This window comes from Phyllobates terribilis, unplaced genomic scaffold (genome assembly GCF_046119375.1).
Source record: "Phyllobates terribilis strain yellow unplaced genomic scaffold, ASM4611937v1 Scaffold_5__5_contigs__length_657084704, whole genome shotgun sequence".
In the NCBI taxonomy this organism is placed as follows: domain Eukaryota; kingdom Metazoa; phylum Chordata; class Amphibia; order Anura; family Dendrobatidae; genus Phyllobates; species Phyllobates terribilis.
The window spans coordinates 653,409,168-653,424,942 of record NW_027362765.1 but is presented as its reverse complement, the minus strand read 5'-3'; the positions used below and the strand labels follow the sequence as shown (position 1 = coordinate 653,424,942).

Here is a 15,775-nt window from a genome sequence, read left to right as displayed (position 1 = left end):
TAAAATCAGAAAGAATTGAATTCAATGTTTTTTGTTCATTTTGCTTGTTTGTCGGATTTTGGGATGGACTCTTTGGCTTTGCTTTTCTTCTCCTCATTGGATTTTTCATGTTCAAAGTTGCAGAAGCCAGATTACAAGCTCATTTTGGTTCAACTTCAGCAACTGTGCATTGCATTGCCATGTAATGTGATGCAATGCTATCTTTCTAGCTCTCCCTTTTTACTTCCTTTTGGATAAACAGACATATTAGGCAAGCATTTTGGAGCTTTCACCTAAATAACTACAGGTGGTGAGATAAGCTGCACAATATAATTGACATTTCAGTATATTGTTGCACACACACCATCTATTTAGCAAATGCCCTTGTTATCAACAGCAGCCTTTTAAACTCACCTGAGCTAACAGGTATGTGCGCTGGTTACTCTGCTGCGCTTAAAATTTCTTTTTTGGTTTGCTACAATGCCTTTTCTGAAACGTTGTCTCCTTCTGCTGGAACACTGACTTCTTTCATTTAATGCCTGCAGACTATAAAAGAGAACCCAACCCAAAAAGTTTGGTTGATTAGTCTGTGGCATTCTGTTAAACTGTTGCTTATGGCGGTCTCTGTGAGCTTCTCAGCGACATTCAGCCAGCCAGGTATCCTGCCTGCAGTAGATGGAATGTGGCAATGGAACGCTGGCTGCGCGTGTCATAATAGGCTCTGAGCCTTTATATACCTGTGCACAGCAGCAGCCACCTTCAGTCTGCTGCTGGACAGCCAGCAGCAGCAGCAGCAGGAGAGGTATGTAATCAGGAGCCCTCCTGCTAAGGGTAGACAGCTGCTCGTTCCACCCCACCCCCCGCCTTAATTGGTTCTCCTCCCTTCCAACGGTGTTGAGGCGGGTGGGAACAGCAGGGGGTGAAGGTGCTGTGTTTAAAGAGGTGGAGTTATGCAGATCTAAAACGCGTGGATTGCAGCAGCAGCAAGCCGAAAAGTGCAGGCATGTAAGGGATCTAGAGGTTGACAACATGTCTTCTTAACGGGAGTCCAGGAGCTCATCTCCACAAATGGACTTTTCAGGATCCTTGGGTGGCTCCGTAGTTTGAAACCAATTCTGGTTATCGCTTCTCGGCCTTTTGGCTAAGATCAAGTGTAGTATCTGTTCTTATCAGTTTAATATCTGATACGTCCCCTATCTGGGGACCATATATTAAATGGATTTTTAGAACAGGGAGATGGAAAAAGAGCTTGCTCTGTCCACTCCACGCATTGACCTGGTATTGCAGTATCTCCAGGACCGGTGCACCCCTTCTTTAATGCAGTTTCTAAAATCAGAAAGATTTGAATTCAATGTTTTTTGTTCATTTTGCTTGTTTGTCGGATTTTGGGATGGACTCTTTGGCTTTGCTTTTCTTCTCCTCATTGGATTTTTCATGTTCAAAGTTGCAGAAGCCAGATTACAAGCTCATTTTGGTTCAACTTCAGCAACTGTGCATTGCATTGCCATGTAATGTAATGCAATGCTATCTTTCTAGCTCTCCCTTTTTACTTCCTTTTGGATAAACAGACATATTAGGCAAGCATTTTGGAGCTTTCACCTAAATAACTACAGGTGGTGAGATAAGCTGCACAATATAATTGACCTTTCAGTATATTGTTGCACACACACCATCTATTTAGCAAATGCCCTTGTTATCAACAGCAGCCTTTTAAACTCACCTGAGCTAACAGGTATGTGCGCTGGTTACTCTGCTGCGCTTAAAATTTCTTTTTTGGTTTGCTACAATGCCTTTTCTGAAACGTTGTCTCCTTCTGCTGGAACACTGACTTCTTTCATTTAATGCCTGCAGACTATAAAAGAGAACCCAACCCAAAAAGTTTGGTTGATTAGTCTGTGGCATTCTGTTAAACTGTTGCTTATGGCGGTCTCTGTGAGCTTCTCAGCGACATTCAGCCAGCCAGGTATCCTGCCTGCAGTAGATGGAATGTGGCAATGGAACGCTGGCTGCGCGTGTCATAATAGGCTCTGAGCCTTTATATACCTGTGCACAGCAGCAGCCACCTTCAGTCTGCTGCTGGACAGCCAGCAGCAGCAGCAGCAGGAGAGGTATGTAATCAGGAGCCCTCCTGCTAAGGGTAGACAGCTGCTCGTTCCACCCCACCCCCCGCCTTAATTGGTTCTCCTCCCTTCCAACGGTGTTGAGGCGGGTGGGAACAGCAGGGGGTGAAGGTGCTGTGTTTAAAGAGGTGGAGTTATGCAGATCTAAAACGCGTGGATTGCAGCAGCAGCAAGCCGAAAAGTGCAGGCATGTAAGGGATCTAGAGGTTGACAACATGTCTTCTTAACGGGAGTCCAGGAGCTCATCTCCACAAATGGACTTTTCAGGATCCTTGGGTGGCTCCGTAGTTTGAAACCAATTCTGGTTATCGCTTCTCGGCCTTTTGGCTAAGATCAAGTGTAGTATCTGTTCTTATCAGTTTAATATCTGATACATCCCCTATCTGGGGACCATATATTAAATGGATTTTTAGAACAGGGAGATGGAAAAAGAGCTTGCTCTGTCCACTCCACGCATTGACCTGGTATTGCAGTATCTCCAGGACCGGTGCACCCCTTCTTTAATGCAGTTTCTAAAATCAGAAAGATTTGAATTCAATGTTTTTTGTTCATTTTGCTTGTTTGTCGGATTTTGGGATGGACTCTTTGGCTTTGCTTTTCTTCTCCTCATTGGATTTTTCATGTTCAAAGTTGCAGAAGCCAGATTACAAGCTCATTTTGGTTCAACTTCAGCAACTGTGCATTGCATTGCCATGTAATGTGATGCAATGCTATCTTTCTAGCTCTCCCTTTTTACTTCCTTTTGGATAAACAGACATATTAGGCAAGCATTTTGGAGCTTTCACCTAAATAACTACAGGTGGTGAGATAAGCTGCACAATATAATTGACCTTTCAGTATATTGTTGCACACACACCATCTATTTAGCAAATGCCCTTGTTATCAACAGCAGCCTTTTAAACTCACCTGAGCTAACAGGTATGTGCGCTGGTTACTCTGCTGCGCTTAAAATTTCTTTTTTGGTTTGCTACAATGCCTTTTCTGAAACGTTGTCTCCTTCTGCTGGAACACTGACTTCTTTCATTTAATGCCTGCAGACTATAAAAGAGAACCCAACCCAAAAAGTTTGGTTGATTAGTCTGTGGCATTCTGTTAAACTGTTGCTTATGGCGGTCTCTGTGAGCTTCTCAGCGAAATTCAGCCAGCCAGGTATCCTGCCTGCAGTAGATGGAATGTGGCAATGGAACGCTGGCTGCGCGTGTCATAATAGGCTCTGAGCCTTTATATACCTGTGCACAGCAGCAGCCACCTTCAGTCTGCTGCTGGACAGCCAGCAGCAGCAGCAGCAGGAGAGGTATGTAATCAGGAGCCCTCCTGCTAAGGGTAGACAGCTGCTCGTTCCACCCCACCCCCCGCCTTAATTGGTTCTCCTCCCTTCCAACGGTGTTGAGGCGGGTGGGAACAGCAGGGGGTGAAGGTGCTGTGTTTAAAGAGGTGGAGTTATGCAGATCTAAAACGCGTGGATTGCAGCAGCAGCAAGCCGAAAAGTGCAGGCATGTAAGGGATCTAGAGGTTGACAACATGTCTTCTTAACGGGAGTCCAGGAGCTCATCTCCACAAATGGACTTTTCAGGATCCTTGGGTGGCTCCGTAGTTTGAAACCAATTCTGGTTATCGCTTCTCGGCCTTTTGGCTAAGATCAAGTGTAGTATCTTTCGAAAAGGCGGTTTTGGATGTTGGCCGCCCTAGTAGATTGATACATTATGCACACTGGGGTTTAGGCGCTTGTTAGTACGCCAGGTGGCTAATATAGTCATCTGGTGGAAAGCATGGCCCCCCAGGATCGACGCCATTGGGCCGGGGAAGATCGAAAGCCCGAAGTGTGAAGTGCCCCAGGAGTGGTGACCCTGGGGTGCCTTAACTCACTGGGATTGGGAACCCCACTTGAGTTTATGGCACATTTGCACAAGCACTTCAAATTTTCTTTCTTCGCACACACCCTTATTCCGGGCCTTCTGGCCTTAGGATGGGGAATTTTTCAATTCCCGGTCGAAGGTCCGGGCAGTATTATACTGTGAAACCTTCACTATTTATTTAATTTCTTTGTCACTGTGTGTCCACTTATTCACGTGTGTCACGTCCTACTAGGATTTTGTCGGGATGCGGTTCCCTTACGGGTTCCTCTCTTGGCAGGTCTAGGGGGGGAGTGTGTGGCCATCAGGTTCCGCTCCCCCCTGAACCCCCCTGGCTCTCCTCTTTTGGGAGGAGAGCGTTGTTGGCTCCCCTCTTCCGGGAGGGGAGCACAGTCTTTGGCTCCCAGTGCCTTGCTCGGGTGAGAACTCGGGCAGGTGCTGGGGGTAAGATTGGGTCGCCTCTGGCTTCGGCTGGAGGTGGCTTTTTGTCCCTGTTCCTCGCTGTGGCCTTTTGGCTCGGAGGGACGGGGAATGGTTTGGGGGACCCTTCTCCTTTTGGAGAGGGTTTCAAGAAGACCAGCATCCTAGTGCACTTTTTTTGTGGCACTTGTCACTTTTTTAAGCGCACTCGGGTTTTGTACACGAATTCGGGCTTTCGATAGAAAAAAATCTGTTCTTATCAGTTTAATATCTGATACGTCCCCTATCTGGGGACCATATATTAAATGGATTTTTAGAACAGGGAGATGGAAAAAGAGCTTGCTCTGTCCACTCCACGCATTGACCTGGTATTGCAGTATCTCCAGGACCGGTGCACCCCTTCTTTAATGCAGTTTCTAAAATCAGAAAGATTTGAATTCAATGTTTTTTGTTCATTTTGCTTGTTTGTCGGATTTTGGGATGGACTCTTTGGCTTTGCTTTTCTTCTCCTCATTGGATTTTTCATGTTCAAAGTTGCAGAAGCCAGATTACAAGCTCATTTTGGTTCAACTTCAGCAACTGTGCATTGCATTGCCATGTAATGTGATGCAATGCTATCTTTCTAGCTCTCCCTTTTTACTTCCTTTTGGATAAACAGACATATTAGGCAAGCATTTTGGAGCTTTCACCTAAATAACTACAGGTGGTGAGATAAGCTGCACAATATAATTGACCTTTCAGTATATTGTTGCACACACACCATCTATTTAGCAAATGCCCTTGTTATCAACAGCAGCCTTTTAAACTCACCTGAGCTAACAGGTATGTGCGCTGGTTACTCTGCTGCGCTTAAAATTTCTTTTTTGGTTTGCTACAATGCCTTTTCTGAAACGTTGTCTCCTTCTGCTGGAACACTGACTTCTTTCATTTAATGCCTGCAGACTATAAAAGAGAACCCAACCCAAAAAGTTTGGTTGATTAGTCTGTGGCATTCTGTTAAACTGTTGCTTATGGCGGTCTCTGTGAGCTTCTCAGTGACATTCAGCCAGCCAGGTATCCTGCCTGCAGTAGATGGAATGTGGCAATGGAACGCTGGCTGCGCGTGTCATAATAGGCTCTGAGCCTTTATATACCTGTGCACAGCAGCAGCCACCTTCAGTCTGCTGCTGGACAGCCAGCAGCAGCAGCAGCAGGAGAGGTATGTAATCAGGAGCCCTCCTGCTAAGGGTAGACAGCTGCTCGTTCCACCCCACCCCCCGCCTTAATTGGTTCTCCTCCCTTCCAACGGTGTTGAGGCGGGTGGGAACAGCAGGGGGTGAAGGTGCTATGTTTAAAGAGGTGGAGTTATGCAGATCTAAAACGCGTGGATTGCAGCAGCAGCAAGCCGAAAAGTGCAGGCATGTAAGGGATCTAGAGGTTGACAACATGTCTTCTTAACGGGAGTCCAGGAGCTCATCTCCACAAATGGACTTTTCAGGATCCTTGGGTGGCTCCGTAGTTTGAAACCAATTCTGGTTATCGCTTCTCGGCCTTTTGGCTAAGATCAAGTGTAGTATCTGTTCTTATCAGTTTAATATCTGATACGTCCCCTATCTGGGGACCATATATTAAATGGATTTTTAGAACAGGGAGATGGAAAAAGAGCTTGCTCTGTCCACTCCACGCATTGACCTGGTATTGCAGTATCTCCAGGACCGGTGCACCCCTTCTTTAATGCAGTTTCTAAAATCAGAAAGATTTGAATTCAATGTTTTTTGTTCATTTTGCTTGTTTGTCGGATTTTGGGATGGACTCTTTGGCTTTGCTTTTCTTCTCCTCATTGGATTTTTCATGTTCAAAGTTGCAGAAGCCAGATTACAAGCTCATTTTGGTTCAACTTCAGCAACTGTGCATTGCATTGCCATGTAATGTAATGCAATGCTATCTTTCTAGCTCTCCCTTTTTACTTCCTTTTGGATAAACAGACATATTAGGCAAGCATTTTGGAGCTTTCACCTAAATAACTACAGGTGGTGAGATAAGCTGCACAATATAATTGACCTTTCAGTATATTGTTGCACACACACCATCTATTTAGCAAATGCCCTTGTTATCAACAGCAGCCTTTTAAACTCACCTGAGCTAACAGGTATGTGCGCTGGTTACTCTGCTGCGCTTAAAATTTCTTTTTTGGTTTGCTACAATGCCTTTTCTGAAACGTTGTCTCCTTCTGCTGGAACACTGACTTCTTTCATTTAATGCCTGCAGACTATAAAAGAGAACCCAACCCAAAAAGTTTGGTTGATTAGTCTGTGGCATTCTGTTAAACTGTTGCTTATGGCGGTCTCTGTGAGCTTCTCAGCGACATTCAGCCAGCCAGGTATCCTGCCTGCAGTAGATGGAATGTGGCAATGGAACGCTGGCTGCGCGTGTCATAATAGGCTCTGAGCCTTTATATACCTGTGCACAGCAGCAGCCACCTTCAGTCTGCTGCTGGACAGCCAGCAGCAGCAGCAGCAGGAGAGGTATGTAATCAGGAGCCCTCCTGCTAAGGGTAGACAGCTGCTCGTTCCACCCCACCCCCCGCCTTAATTGGTTCTCCTCCCTTCCAACGGTGTTGAGGCGGGTGGGAACAGCAGGGGGTGAAGGTGCTGTGTTTAAAGAGGTGGAGTTATGCAGATCTAAAACGCGTGGATTGCAGCAGCAGCAAGCCGAAAAGTGCAGGCATGTAAGGGATCTAGAGGTTGACAACATGTCTTCTTAACGGGAGTCCAGGAGCTCATCTCCACAAATGGACTTTTCAGGATCCTTGGGTGGCTCCGTAGTTTGAAACCAATTCTGGTTATCGCTTCTCGGCCTTTTGGCTAAGATCAAGTGTAGTATCTGTTCTTATCAGTTTAATATCTGATACATCCCCTATCTGGGGACCATATATTAAATGGATTTTTAGAACAGGGAGATGGAAAAAGAGCTTGCTCTGTCCACTCCACGCATTGACCTGGTATTGCAGTATCTCCAGGACCGGTGCACCCCTTCTTTAATGCAGTTTCTAAAATCAGAAAGATTTGAATTCAATGTTTTTTGTTCATTTTGCTTGTTTGTCGGATTTTGGGATGGACTCTTTGGCTTTGCTTTTCTTCTCCTCATTGGATTTTTCATGTTCAAAGTTGCAGAAGCCAGATTACAAGCTCATTTTGGTTCAACTTCAGCAACTGTGCATTGCATTGCCATGTAATGTGATGCAATGCTATCTTTCTAGCTCTCCCTTTTTACTTCCTTTTGGATAAACAGACATATTAGGCAAGCATTTTGGAGCTTTCACCTAAATAACTACAGGTGGTGAGATAAGCTGCACAATATAATTGACCTTTCAGTATATTGTTGCACACACACCATCTATTTAGCAAATGCCCTTGTTATCAACAGCAGCCTTTTAAACTCACCTGAGCTAACAGGTATGTGCGCTGGTTACTCTGCTGCGCTTAAAATTTCTTTTTTGGTTTGCTACAATGCCTTTTCTGAAACGTTGTCTCCTTCTGCTGGAACACTGACTTCTTTCATTTAATGCCTGCAGACTATAAAAGAGAACCCAACCCAAAAAGTTTGGTTGATTAGTCTGTGGCATTCTGTTAAACTGTTGCTTATGGCGGTCTCTGTGAGCTTCTCAGCGACATTCAGCCAGCCAGGTATCCTGCCTGCAGTAGATGGAATGTGGCAATGGAACGCTGGCTGCGCGTGTCATAATAGGCTCTGAGCCTTTATATACCTGTGCACAGCAGCAGCCACCTTCAGTCTGCTGCTGGACAGCCAGCAGCAGCAGCAGCAGGAGAGGTATGTAATCAGGAGCCCTCCTGCTAAGGGTAGACAGCTGCTCGTTCCACCCCACCCCCCGCCTTAATTGGTTCTCCTCCCTTCCAACGGTGTTGAGGCGGGTGGGAACAGCAGGGGGTGAAGGTGCTGTGTTTAAAGAGGTGGAGTTATGCAGATCTAAAACGCGTGGATTGCAGCAGCAGCAAGCCGAAAAGTGCAGGCATGTAAGGGATCTAGAGGTTGACAACATGTCTTCTTAACGGGAGTCCAGGAGCTCATCTCCACAAATGGACTTTTCAGGATCCTTGGGTGGCTCCGTAGTTTGAAACCAATTCTGGTTATCGCTTCTCGGCCTTTTGGCTAAGATCAAGTGTAGTATCTTTCGAAAAGGCGGTTTTGGATGTTGGCCGCCCTAGTAGATTGATACATTATGCACACTGGGGTTTAGGCGCTTGTTAGTACGCCAGGTGGCTAATATAGTCATCTGGTGGAAAGCATGGCCCCCCAGGATCGACGCCATTGGGCCGGGGAAGATCGAAAGCCCGAAGTGTGAAGTGCCCCAGGAGTGGTGACCCTGGGGTGCCTTAACTCACTGGGATTGGGAACCCCACTTGAGTTTATGGCACATTTGCACAAGCACTTCAAATTTTCTTTCTTCGCACACACCCTTATTCCGGGCCTTCTGGCCTTAGGATGGGGAATTTTTCAATTCCCGGTCGAAGGTCCGGGCAGTATTATACTGTGAAACCTTCACTATTTATTTAATTTCTTTGTCACTGTGTGTCCACTTATTCACGTGTGTCACGTCCTACTAGGATTTTGTCGGGATGCGGTTCCCTTACGGGTTCCTCTCTTGGCAGGTCTAGGGGGGGAGTGTGTGGCCATCAGGTTCCGCTCCCCCCTGAACCCCCCTGGCTCTCCTCTTTTGGGAGGAGAGCGTTGTTGGCTCCCCTCTTCCGGGAGGGGAGCACAGTCTTTGGCTCCCAGTGCCTTGCTCGGGTGAGAACTCGGGCAGGTGCTGGGGGTAAGATTGGGTCGCCTCTGGCTTCGGCTGGAGGTGGCTTTTTGTCCCTGTTCCTCGCTGTGGCCTTTTGGCTCGGAGGGACGGGGAATGGTTTGGGGGACCCTTCTCCTTTTGGAGAGGGTTTCAAGAAGACCAGCATCCTAGTGCACTTTTTTTGTGGCACTTGTCACTTTTTTAAGCGCACTCGGGTTTTGTACACGAATTCGGGCTTTCGATAGAAAAAAATCTGTTCTTATCAGTTTAATATCTGATACGTCCCCTATCTGGGGACCATATATTAAATGGATTTTTAGAACAGGGAGATGGAAAAAGAGCTTGCTCTGTCCACTCCACGCATTGACCTGGTATTGCAGTATCTCCAGGACCGGTGCACCCCTTCTTTAATGCAGTTTCTAAAATCAGAAAGATTTGAATTCAATGTTTTTTGTTCATTTTGCTTGTTTGTCGGATTTTGGGATGGACTCTTTGGCTTTGCTTTTCTTCTCCTCATTGGATTTTTCATGTTCAAAGTTGCAGAAGCCAGATTACAAGCTCATTTTGGTTCAACTTCAGCAACTGTGCATTGCATTGCCATGTAATGTGATGCAATGCTATCTTTCTAGCTCTCCCTTTTTACTTCCTTTTGGATAAACAGACATATTAGGCAAGCATTTTGGAGCTTTCACCTAAATAACTACAGGTGGTGAGATAAGCTGCACAATATAATTGACCTTTCAGTATATTGTTGCACACACACCATCTATTTAGCAAATGCCCTTGTTATCAACAGCAGCCTTTTAAACTCACCTGAGCTAACAGGTATGTGCGCTGGTTACTCTGCTGCGCTTAAAATTTCTTTTTTGGTTTGCTACAATGCCTTTTCTGAAACGTTGTCTCCTTCTGCTGGAACACTGACTTCTTTCATTTAATGCCTGCAGACTATAAAAGAGAACCCAACCCAAAAAGTTTGGTTGATTAGTCTGTGGCATTCTGTTAAACTGTTGCTTATGGCGGTCTCTGTGAGCTTCTCAGTGACATTCAGCCAGCCAGGTATCCTGCCTGCAGTAGATGGAATGTGGCAATGGAACGCTGGCTGCGCGTGTCATAATAGGCTCTGAGCCTTTATATACCTGTGCACAGCAGCAGCCACCTTCAGTCTGCTGCTGGACAGCCAGCAGCAGCAGCAGCAGGAGAGGTATGTAATCAGGAGCCCTCCTGCTAAGGGTAGACAGCTGCTCGTTCCACCCCACCCCCCGCCTTAATTGGTTCTCCTCCCTTCCAACGGTGTTGAGGCGGGTGGGAACAGCAGGGGGTGAAGGTGCTGTGTTTAAAGAGGTGGAGTTATGCAGATCTAAAACGCGTGGATTGCAGCAGCAGTAAGCCGAAAAGTGCAGGCATGTAAGGGATCTAGAGGTTGACAACATGTCTTCTTAACGGGAGTCCAGGAGCTCATCTCCACAAATGGACTTTTCAGGATCCTTGGGTGGCTCCGTAGTTTGAAACCAATTCTGGTTATCGCTTCTCGGCCTTTTGGCTAAGATCAAGTGTAGTATCTGTTCTTATCAGTTTAATATCTGATACGTCCCCTATCTGGGGACCATATATTAAATGGATTTTTAGAACAGGGAGATGGAAAAAGAGCTTGCTCTGTCCACTCCACGCATTGACCTGGTATTGCAGTATCTCCAGGACCGGTGCACCCCTTCTTTAATGCAGTTTCTAAAATCAGAAAGAATTGAATTCAATGTTTTTTGTTCATTTTGCTTGTTTGTCGGATTTTGGGATGGACTCTTTGGCTTTGCTTTTCTTCTCCTCATTGGATTTTTCATGTTCAAAGTTGCAGAAGCCAGATTACAAGCTCATTTTGGTTCAACTTCAGCAACTGTGCATTGCATTGCCATGTAATGTGATGCAATGCTATCTTTCTAGCTCTCCCTTTTTACTTCCTTTTGGATAAACAGACATATTAGGCAAGCATTTTGGAGCTTTCACCTAAATAACTACAGGTGGTGAGATAAGCTGCACAATATAATTGACCTTTCAGTATATTGTTGCACACACACCATCTATTTAGCAAATGCCCTTGTTATCAACAGCAGCCTTTTAAACTCACCTGAGCTAACAGGTATGTGCGCTGGTTACTCTGCTGCGCTTAAAATTTCTTTTTTGGTTTGCTACAATGCCTTTTCTGAAACGTTGTCTCCTTCTGCTGGAACACTGACTTCTTTCATTTAATGCCTGCAGACTATAAAAGAGAACCCAACCCAAAAAGTTTGGTTGATTAGTCTGTGGCATTCTGTTAAACTGTTGCTTATGGCGGTCTCTGTGAGCTTCTCAGCGACATTCAGCCAGCCAGGTATCCTGCCTGCAGTAGATGGAATGTGGCAATGGAACGCTGGCTGCGCGTGTCATAATAGGCTCTGAGCCTTTATATACCTGTGCACAGCAGCAGCCACCTTCAGTCTGCTGCTGGACAGCCAGCAGCAGCAGCAGCAGGAGAGGTATGTAATCAGGAGCCCTCCTGCTAAGGGTAGACAGCTGCTCGTTCCACCCCACCCCCCGCCTTAATTGGTTCTCCTCCCTTCCAACGGTGTTGAGGCGGGTGGGAACAGCAGGGGGTGAAGGTGCTGTGTTTAAAGAGGTGGAGTTATGCAGATCTAAAACGCGTGGATTGCAGCAGCAGTAAGCCGAAAAGTGCAGGCATGTAAGGGATCTAGAGGTTGACAACATGTCTTCTTAACGGGAGTCCAGGAGCTCATCTCCACAAATGGACTTTTCAGGATCCTTGGGTGGCTCCGTAGTTTGAAACCAATTCTGGTTATCGCTTCTCGGCCTTTTGGCTAAGATCAAGTGTAGTATCTGTTCTTATCAGTTTAATATCTGATACGTCACCTATCTGGGGACCATATATTAAATGGATTTTTAGAACAGGGAGATGGAAAAAGAGCTTGCTCTGTCCACTCCACGCATTGACCTGGTATTGCAGTATCTCCAGGACCGGTGCACCCCTTCTTTAATGCAGTTTCTAAAATCAGAAAGAATTGAATTCAATGTTTTTTGTTCATTTTGCTTGTTTGTCGGATTTTGGGATGGACTCTTTGGCTTTGCTTTTCTTCTCCTCATTGGATTTTTCATGTTCAAAGTTGCAGAAGCCAGATTACAAGCTCATTTTGGTTCAACTTCAGCAACTGTGCATTGCATTGCCATGTAATGTGATGCAATGCTATCTTTCTAGCTCTCCCTTTTTACTTCCTTTTGGATAAACAGACATATTAGGCAAGCATTTTGGAGCTTTCACCTAAATAACTACAGGTGGTGAGATAAGCTGCACAATATAATTGACCTTTCAGTATATTGTTGCACACACACCATCTATTTAGCAAATGCCCTTGTTATCAACAGCAGCCTTTTAAACTCACCTGAGCTAACAGGTATGTGCGCTGGTTACTCTGCTGCGCTTAAAATTTCTTTTTTGGTTTGCTACAATGCCTTTTCTGAAACGTTGTCTCCTTCTGCTGGAACACTGACTTCTTTCATTTAATGCCTGCAGACTATAAAAGAGAACCCAACCCAAAAAGTTTGGTTGATTAGTCTGTGGCATTCTGTTAAACTGTTGCTTATGGCGGTCTCTGTGAGCTTCTCAGCGACATTCAGCCAGCCAGGTATCCTGCCTGCAGTAGATGGAATGTGGCAATGGAACGCTGGCTGCGCGTGTCATAATAGGCTCTGAGCCTTTATATACCTGTGCACAGCAGCAGCCACCTTCAGTCTGCTGCTGGACAGCCAGCAGCAGCAGCAGCAGGAGAGGTATGTAATCAGGAGCCCTCCTGCTAAGGGTAGACAGCTGCTCGTTCCACCCCACCCCCCGCCTAATTGGTTCTCCTCCCTTCCAACGGTGTTGAGGCGGGTGGGAACAGCAGGGGGTGAAGGTGCTGTGTTTAAAGAGGTGGAGTTATGCAGATCTAAAACGCGTGGATTGCAGCAGCAGCAAGCCGAAAAGTGCAGGCATGTAAGGGATCTAGAGGTTGACAACATGTCTTCTTAACGGGAGTCCAGGAGCTCATCTCCACAAAAGGACTTTTCAGGATCCTTGGGTGGCTCCGTAGTTTGAAACCAATTCTGGTTATCGCTTCTCGGCCTTTTGGCTAAGATCAAGTGTAGTATCTGTTCTTATCAGTTTAATATCTGATACGTCCCCTATCTGGGGACCATATATTAAATGGATTTTTAGAACAGGGAGATGGAAAAAGAGCTTGCTCTGTCCACTCCACGCATTGACCTGGTATTGCAGTATCTCCAGGACCAGTGCACCCCTTCTTTAATGCAGTTTCTAAAATCAGAAAGAATTGAATTCAATGTTTTTTGTTCATTTTGCTTGTTTGTCGGATTTTGGGATGGACTCTTTGGCTTTGCTTTTCTTCTCCTCATTGGATTTTTCATGTTCAAAGTTGCAGAAGCCAGATTACAAGCTCATTTTGGTTCAACTTCAGCAACTGTGCATTGCATTGCCATGTAATGTGATGCAATGCTATCTTTCTAGCTCTCCCTTTTTACTTCCTTTTGGATAAACAGACATATTAGGCAAGAATTTTGGAGCTTTCACCTAAATAACTACAGGTGGTTAGATAAGCTGCACAATATAATTGACCTTTCAGTATATTGTTGCACACACACCATCTATTTAGCAAATGCCCTTGTTATCAACAGCAGCCTTTTAAACTCACCTGAGCTAACAGGTATGTGCGCTGGTTACTCTGCTGCGCTTAAAATTTCTTTTTTGGTTTGCTACAATGCCTTTTCTGAAACGTTGTCTCCTTCTGCTGGAACACTGACTTCTTTCATTTAATGCCTGCAGACTATAAAAGAGAACCCAACCCAAAAAGTTTGGTTGATTAGTCTGTGGCATTCTGTTAAACTGTTGCTTATGGCGGTCTCTGTGAGCTTCTCAGCGACATTCAGCCAGCCAGGTATCCTGCCTGCAGTAGATGGAATGTGGCAATGGAACGCTGGCTGCGCGTGTCATAATAGGCTCTGAGCCTTTATATACCTGTGCACAGCAGCAGCCACCTTCAGTCTGCTGCTGGACAGCCAGCAGCAGCAGCAGCAGGAGAGGTATGTAATCAGGAGCCCTCCTGCTAAGGGTAGACAGCTGCTCGTTCCACCCCACCCCCCGCCTTAATTGGTTCTCCTCCCTTCCAACGGTGTTGAGGCGGGTGGGAACAGCAGGGGGTGAAGGTGCTGTGTTTAAAGAGGTGGAGTTATGCAGATCTAAAACGCGTGGATTGCAGCAGCAGTAAGCCGAAAAGTGCAGGCATGTAAGGGATCTAGAGGTTGACAACATGTCTTCTTAACGGGAGTCCAGGAGCTCATCTCCACAAATGGACTTTTCAGGATCCTTGGGTGGCTCCGTAGTTTGAAACCAATTCTGGTTATCGCTTCTCGGCCTTTTGGCTAAGATCAAGTGTAGTATCTGTTCTTATCAGTTTAATATCTGATACGTCACCTATCTGGGGACCATATATTAAATGGATTTTTAGAACAGGGAGATGGAAAAAGAGCTTGCTCTGTCCACTCCACGCATTGACCTGGTATTGCAGTATCTCCAGGACCGGTGCACCCCTTCTTTAATGCAGTTTCTAAAATCAGAAAGAATTGAATTCAATGTTTTTTGTTCATTTTGCTTGTTTGTCGGATTTTGGGATGGACTCTTTGGCTTTGCTTTTCTTCTCCTCATTGGATTTTTCATGTTCAAAGTTGCAGAAGCCAGATTACAAGCTCATTTTGGTTCAACTTCAGCAACTGTGCATTGCATTGCCATGTAATGTGATGCAATGCTATCTTTCTAGCTCTCCCTTTTTACTTCCTTTTGGATAAACAGACATATTAGGCAAGCATTTTGGAGCTTTCACCTAAATAACTACAGGTGGTGAGATAAGCTGCACAATATAATTGACCTTTCAGTATATTGTTGCACACACACCATCTATTTAGCAAATGCCCTTGTTATCAACAGCAGCCTTTTAAACTCACCTGAGCTAACAGGTATGTGCGCTGGTTACTCTGCTGCGCTTAAAATTTCTTTTTTGGTTTGCTACAATGCCTTTTCTGAAACGTTGTCTCCTTCTGCTGGAACACTGACTTCTTTCATTTAATGCCTGCAGACTATAAAAGAGAACCCAACCCAAAAAGTTTGGTTGATTAGTCTGTGGCATTCTGTTAAACTGTTGCTTATGCCGGTCTCTGTGAGCTTCTCAGCGACATTCAGCCAGCCAGGTATCCTGCCTGCAGTAGATGGAATGTGGCAATGGAACGCTGGCTGCGCGTGTCATAATAGGCTCTGAGCCTTTATATACCTGTGCACAGCAGCAGCCACCTTCAGTCTGCTGCTGGACAGCCAGCAGCAGCAGCAGCAGGAGAGGTATGTAATCAGGAGCCCTCCTGCTAAGGGTAGACAGCTGCTCGTTCCACCCCACCCCCCGCCTTAATTGGTTCTCCTCCCTTCCAACGGTGTTGAGGCGGGTGGGAACAGCAGGGGGTGAAGGTGCTGTGTTTAAAGAGGTGGAGTTATGCAGATCTAAAACGCGTGGATTGCAGCAGCAGTAAGCCGAAAA

General features: G+C 45.7%; 8 non-coding genes and 4 pseudogenes across 8 annotated transcripts; all 12 read left to right on the top strand.

The window, feature by feature from the left end:
- Positions 1-1,100: 1,100 nt before the first annotated feature.
- Positions 1,101-1,291, top strand: LOC141275130 (U2 spliceosomal RNA). Its single transcript, XR_012323381.1, has one exon. It is a non-coding gene; the product is annotated as a U2 spliceosomal RNA (small nuclear RNA).
- Positions 1,292-2,406: 1,115 nt separating this feature from the next.
- Positions 2,407-2,597, top strand: LOC141149688 (U2 spliceosomal RNA). The gene has a single exon (XR_012245978.1). It is a non-coding gene; the product is annotated as a U2 spliceosomal RNA (small nuclear RNA).
- Positions 2,598-3,712: 1,115 nt separating this feature from the next.
- On the top strand, positions 3,713-3,804 carry LOC141151253 (U2 spliceosomal RNA; annotated as a pseudogene).
- A 789-nt stretch (positions 3,805-4,593) lies between these two features.
- On the top strand, positions 4,594-4,774 carry LOC141150391 (U2 spliceosomal RNA; annotated as a pseudogene).
- Positions 4,775-5,889: 1,115 nt separating this feature from the next.
- On the top strand, positions 5,890-6,080 carry LOC141275129 (U2 spliceosomal RNA). Its single transcript, XR_012323380.1, has one exon. It is a non-coding gene; the product is annotated as a U2 spliceosomal RNA (small nuclear RNA).
- A 1,115-nt stretch (positions 6,081-7,195) lies between these two features.
- Positions 7,196-7,386, top strand: LOC141149687 (U2 spliceosomal RNA). The gene has a single exon (XR_012245977.1). It is a non-coding gene; the product is annotated as a U2 spliceosomal RNA (small nuclear RNA).
- A 1,115-nt stretch (positions 7,387-8,501) lies between these two features.
- LOC141151252 (U2 spliceosomal RNA) lies at positions 8,502-8,593 on the top strand (annotated as a pseudogene).
- Positions 8,594-9,382: 789 nt separating this feature from the next.
- Positions 9,383-9,563, top strand: LOC141150390 (U2 spliceosomal RNA; annotated as a pseudogene).
- A 1,115-nt stretch (positions 9,564-10,678) lies between these two features.
- On the top strand, positions 10,679-10,869 carry LOC141275128 (U2 spliceosomal RNA). Its single transcript, XR_012323379.1, has one exon. It is a non-coding gene; the product is annotated as a U2 spliceosomal RNA (small nuclear RNA).
- Positions 10,870-11,984: 1,115 nt separating this feature from the next.
- Positions 11,985-12,175, top strand: LOC141149979 (U2 spliceosomal RNA). Its single transcript, XR_012246254.1, has one exon. It is a non-coding gene; the product is annotated as a U2 spliceosomal RNA (small nuclear RNA).
- A 1,114-nt stretch (positions 12,176-13,289) lies between these two features.
- Positions 13,290-13,480, top strand: LOC141150115 (U2 spliceosomal RNA). Its single transcript, XR_012246385.1, has one exon. It is a non-coding gene; the product is annotated as a U2 spliceosomal RNA (small nuclear RNA).
- A 1,115-nt stretch (positions 13,481-14,595) lies between these two features.
- Positions 14,596-14,786, top strand: LOC141149978 (U2 spliceosomal RNA). Its single transcript, XR_012246253.1, has one exon. It is a non-coding gene; the product is annotated as a U2 spliceosomal RNA (small nuclear RNA).
- Positions 14,787-15,775: the final 989 nt, after the last annotated feature.